The 5,446-nt window shown below is 48.2% G+C and overlaps 1 pseudogene across 1 annotated transcript; it reads right to left on the bottom strand.

Annotated features, from left to right (window-relative positions):
* Positions 1–463: 463 nt before the first annotated feature.
* Positions 464–4,301, bottom strand: LOC149846336 (receptor-like protein kinase FERONIA pseudogene; annotated as a pseudogene). The gene has a single exon (XR_016430518.1). The product of XR_016430518.1 is annotated as a receptor-like protein kinase FERONIA pseudogene (transcript).
* Positions 4,302–5,446: the final 1,145 nt, after the last annotated feature.

A 5,446-nucleotide genomic window follows, 5' to 3' on the forward strand; every position in this document is an offset into this window, starting at 1 on the left:
ACAAAGAAAACAGACCCATGTTCAATTGAAAAATATTTAAAGATTGCTTCCCCAAAATAAGGATACCACCGGCATGGTTGACCGCAGACTTAAAAAAATAGTCAGCACCCCTCCATATACTAGAGGCAACAGAGCGAGAAACTTCATCCATCTTAGTTTCACAAATAACAACTTCTCCTGTCTAACCCAATTCGCCAGAAACCTATGCTTAGAGAGGTAATTCAAGCCCCTGATATTCCAGCAAAGAGACTTCATGACACACACTCTGAAAAAATCTGGGGTGTGTGACCTCGCTGACCTTCGTGGAGACCTGCCATCGAAAGTCGTAATATTCAGTGGGTTGATCCTCTTGCTTCTACTACCACTGTTAACTTGCTGGTGCCAAACAACCCCATACGCTGAGTAGCCCTCGAAGGAAAATATTACACACACACAGAGAGAGAGAGAGAGAGAGAGAGAGAGAGAGAGAGAGAGAGAGAGAGAGAGAGAGAGAGAGAGAGAGAGAGAGCTGCAGCTAACTTGATAAATATTACAGATACTAATGCTAATGCAATAACAACTCTCACAATGGGCGACCAGGGGAAGGGCCACTTGTAATACACCTGAGAGTTTATCAGCTGAGTAACAGAACTGGTGACATGAAACTTCTGCAACCTCATACCATTCTTCACCGCCCTGTTGGATCCATAATCTGTGAGAACACAGCACTCGGGTGCATCTTCACTGAATCAATGCTGGTGAAGCTCCCCCCTTCCAAGCTAATTCCGGTGGTCTGATTGTCATCACCAAGCCCATTCAAGTCATCGGTTGGTTTCGACAGGGCAAAGAGTGGCGCCTCATGATCATCAAAGTCTCTCAGAAGACCGGCGGCCATTCCCTCCCTGTTTGCTTCCTCTGCGCTCGACTGCAGGCTGAGAGCGAACTCCAAATTCCACAGCACATTGGCCATAGTTGGACGCTGCGTCCCCTTGTCCGCCAAGCATTTCTCTGCAGTCTCTGCAAACCTCTGCATGGACTCAGGCGCGATCTTCCCTTTCAAGAAGGGATCAATGATTTGCTTAAGCACCCCCTTCCTTTGGCATCGTAGTACCCAATCAGCGAGGCAGATCTTTCCCTGTGGGCGCGACCTGTCGAGTGCAGGACGAGCACAGAGGACCTCAAACAGCACCACCCCGAACGAGTACACGTCTGATTTTTCGGTGAGCTGCTGCATGCGGTAGTACTCCGGGTCGACGTAACCGAAGGTGCCCTTTACAACCGTGCTCACATGGGTGCCATCCATGGCCGAGCCCATCCTCGAGAGCCCAAAATCAGAGACCTTTGCCACCCAATTCCCATCAAGGAGTATGTTGGTGGTCTTAACATCTCTGTGTATGATCGTGTACTTGGCTCCGGTGTGGAGATAGTGCAACCCCTTAGCCGCGCCGATGCAGATATGGAGCCTCTGTCTCCAAGACAAAGGCGGCTTATTGGAGCCATAGAGATGTTCGCGCAGGGTCCCGTGAGCCATGTAGTCGTAGACCAATATCATCTCGCAACTGTCCTCGCAGTAGCCAATTAGCGACACCAAGTGGCAATGGCGAAGCTTCGAGAGCATCTCGATCTCGTTCTTGAATTCGTGAAGACCCTGCTGCGAGAGCTCGCTCCCTCGTTTGATGGCGACTTCGGTTCCGCTGTCCATGTCGCCCTTGTAGACCTTGCCGAAGCCACCAACCCCAAGGAGTAGAACATCGTCGAATTGGTTGGTGGCCGCGACTATCTCCGAAAACGAGAAGTGCCGGCATGGAATGTAAGAGGTGTAGCTTCCAGCAGATTCACTCTTTCCCGATTGCTTTGTGGCTACTGAAAAAGCAGTCGACTTGCCGTTTCTGGCTTGCGCATAGGGCGATGGTGGTATCCACACAGACCCACCACCATCGCTCCCCTTGTCCTTCCTCTTCTGCTGCCGCCTGCACAACACGCAGCATAGGCAAGCAACAACAATAAGGGCGGCAGCTACGCCACCCACCGCACCTGCAATTATCTTGCAGTGTCCACCCCCGTCCCTACCTTGAGAACTCGGACTGGTTTGAGGCGGTGGAGGTGGTGGGAGGTTAGGATTTGGTCCAGCAAGGTTATTGTCACTATCACTGATCTTGAAGACCTCAAGCCCATTAAGAATCGCATCTGCGTATTCCGAATCCGAACCGCTTTTCTCAGCAGGATGGAGAGCAATCCACAAACCACTTTGCCCACCGCCTTGTGGTGGCACGATTATCACGTAGTCTTTGTACACCACCACGCCAGTGTAAGGACGAGAATCAACTTCTTGTTGAGCAGAGTAAATCACATCGATCGCGGACTCTGCGGTTTTGTTGTTCACATACACGTCGAACACCCTCTGGTTCGGCTTGGAGACCTCCAACTGTATCTCGCAGAAATGGAGCCTGATCAGATAGCGGAATCCATTGTCCACCGGAATCGACCAAGTGAGGTTGTAGTTCAAGTTCACAGACGCATTAGGGCCCATCGACCGAGCAGTCGCGTACACGTCCCGAGGAGCAATGTACTCGGGAACGGTGTTTGAGTACCGGATGGTGACATTGCCATCAGCGGGATACGAGACTCCCACACCAGCAGCAAAGATGTAAGGATCATCTTGATCCCAGATCCGGAAGAGGCCCGAATCAGCAACAGGCGAGACGTAAGCCCCACCAACATTTAGCCGAATGATGGTTTGCAGAGCGTCGGAATCGTGTCCTGTGAATTGTAAGGCTGAGTCAACCAAGGATGGGGCTTTGAGGAGAGGGGAAAGGAACAATTCCGGAGAAGAGATAATCTCGATGCCATTTACGAAGGCGAACGAATTTGGGGTGCTTGGTGAGGGAGTGAAGGTGAGGGTGAGGTTGCCAGGAGAACGGACGGTGAGGAAGAATTCACGGACAATGTAGGCCTGGTTGAGAGCAGTGGCGGTGATGGTGGCGCTGAAGTTGCCGAGCAGAGTGTAAGGGCTGGTTGTGACGGAGAAGTAGGCGTTGTTGGGGTCTAAAGAGTTGTAGGAAGAAGGGTAGAAGTAGAGCCGGACGAAATGGCGACCACTGGATAGGTTATTGAACGTGTAGGAAGACGAGGAAGTGAAGATGCGGGCAGTCTTGTAGGGAACTTCAGAAAGAAGGTGAGGGTCGATGGTGGCAGCTTGGGCGGAGAAGGAAGTTGGTGATTTTGAGGGAGCGAAGAGGGCGTTCAAGTCGTTGGTCCAGCGGCGTTTATCGGCATCAGGAGCATCAGAGGACGCCCCACAGTTGAGAAGGATGGTGTCTGCGGGTTTGAAAGAAGAGGCAGAGCGAACCAAAGAAGGAAACGGGAAGAAACAGAGGATACTCAAGAAAAGTAAAGGTGGTGAAAAGGCTGATTTCTTCATTTCCTCGAGCTTCTTAGAACCGACCTGAAACCCAAACACGGAGCTTCTTATTCTTACTTGGAAGAAAAAACCCTGCGTGTAGATTTTCCACAAGATTTCTCTTTTATCAATGAGGGAAAAAATTCAAACAAGAATGAACTTAAATCTGCAACGCCTAAAGCTCGACGAACTAATCGATTTCACAAATTTCGACATCGAAATTTCTGACAGACCGCCGCTTGAACTAAAAATCAAAGTCGACACGAAGTGTTTGGTTATTGGTAAGATTCAAGAACGCAAAACCGACTAAGAAGGGACTCGCCAAAAGAAGAGTGTTCACGTTTACGGAAACCTCAAATCCCAGAGCTAAACTTCTCGAAAATCCCGCAAAAAATGCGAAAAAGCTCATAGGAAGCGAATTCGTAAGAATCCACCCACCGCAAACGCAACTTAACCAGAGCGAGAGAGAGATGGTACGACTGCCGGAAAACTCGGCCGGCAGTTTTAAACTCGTGCCGGAAATGAGACGGATCTCGAGAACGTGACCTCCGGTGGCCAGAGAAAAGCACCAGTCGGAAGCGAAAAGATTACGTCGGAGGTACCTCAGATTCCGACAAGCGACCTGCGGCAGCCAGAGAGAAAGCTACCAGTACGGAGTCAACAAACTACGCTGGAATCGCGTCAGATTCCGGCGATCGATCAGCGGCAAAAAGAAGAAACATATACCGGAGTGTGACGAAGAGTAGGCAGCCGGCTTTCCCTCGGCGACCGGAAAACCGGTTAAGAAGCCGAAGAACCTGGCCGGAAAGAGCATCAGATTCCGTCTAGCAGATGGAAAAAGGTATGAGATTCTCTTCTGCACTGGACGGAGACGACAGTCGACGCCGGATATGGTTGGGATCAACGCTGGCGCGCTCCGATGTGCTCAGGTCGACGTGACCAAATATTCTCTTTATATACATTTTTTTCTTTGGATATTGCTAGTGTTCACCTTTTTCGATACTCTTTTCCAACAAAATAGTTACAAAGGCACTAAGAGTAGAGGGTTGTCTCAAGGCACCTACTTGCCATGAAGAGTAGAGGGTAAGTTGGGAATTTCGATTGTGCAGTAGGATAATATTTTCGATTTTTTTTTTTGTTAATAGGATAATATTTTCAAACTTATACCTTTTTGGACAAGTGCTTAGCTTGGTGGGGTTTGGGCACATCTTTTACGGCCTAGGGTTGTCAACGGGTCAATGTTGGATTTAAATCCGACCCCAATACTAATCCGATAGTGGCATCCAAATTTGGATCCGATTAATAACTGGATCTAGATTTAGTGTCGAGTTTTGCATCCAAGTCCAAATTCGATTCCAACTAAGATCCGAATATGATTATGTGTAAATATTAGATTTTGAGCTAGTCCGATGTGGGCACAGTTTTATTTGATCTCATGCAACTCTAAATCCAATCGGACTAGGTAATGGCTAAATCTGATCTGAATTCAACCTGTTTATGTTAGGGGTGTCATGCAGGTCAGACCCCCGCTAAAATGGGTGGATTCAAACCCGGATCCGAATAAGACATGCGGATTTTGGATCAAGATTTCAATCCAACCGAATTTTTCATAATAAAAACCATACCCGGATTCATAAGAATTGCCGGTCCATATATACCTGGTAAAATAATATTTTTTTAAGTTTTCTGCATTGAAAAATTGCAGATCTTAATCAGAACTCAAGTCAGACCCGGGTTTGGTGTAAAATTTCATAAACCATACCTGACCCATTTAATAATCAAACAACATGGGTCTCACCCGAATAGTTAATCATACACCCTTCTTTGTAACCAAACCCTGACCCTATAAGATCCGGTACTGGTAAGGATCATCCGTTGACACCCCTATATAGTAGCCTAGGGGCCTTCTGTCATTGGTATTAACTATTAACATAGTGGGAGGGGTCCAACCCAGCACTAAGGTAGTGGTGGGAAAAGGGTTTACTTGTGTTCCACTGATATGAGAAGTAGTGCAAGTTGTGGCTGCTTTTTCTTTTGGTAACCAACACAAACCACCAATCGCTCTTT

The sequence above is a fragment of the Nuphar pumila genome, chromosome 2 (genome assembly GCF_984573655.1).
Source record: "Nuphar pumila chromosome 2, dmNupPumi1.hap1.1, whole genome shotgun sequence".
In the NCBI taxonomy this organism is placed as follows: Eukaryota; Viridiplantae; Streptophyta; class Magnoliopsida; order Nymphaeales; family Nymphaeaceae; genus Nuphar; species Nuphar pumila.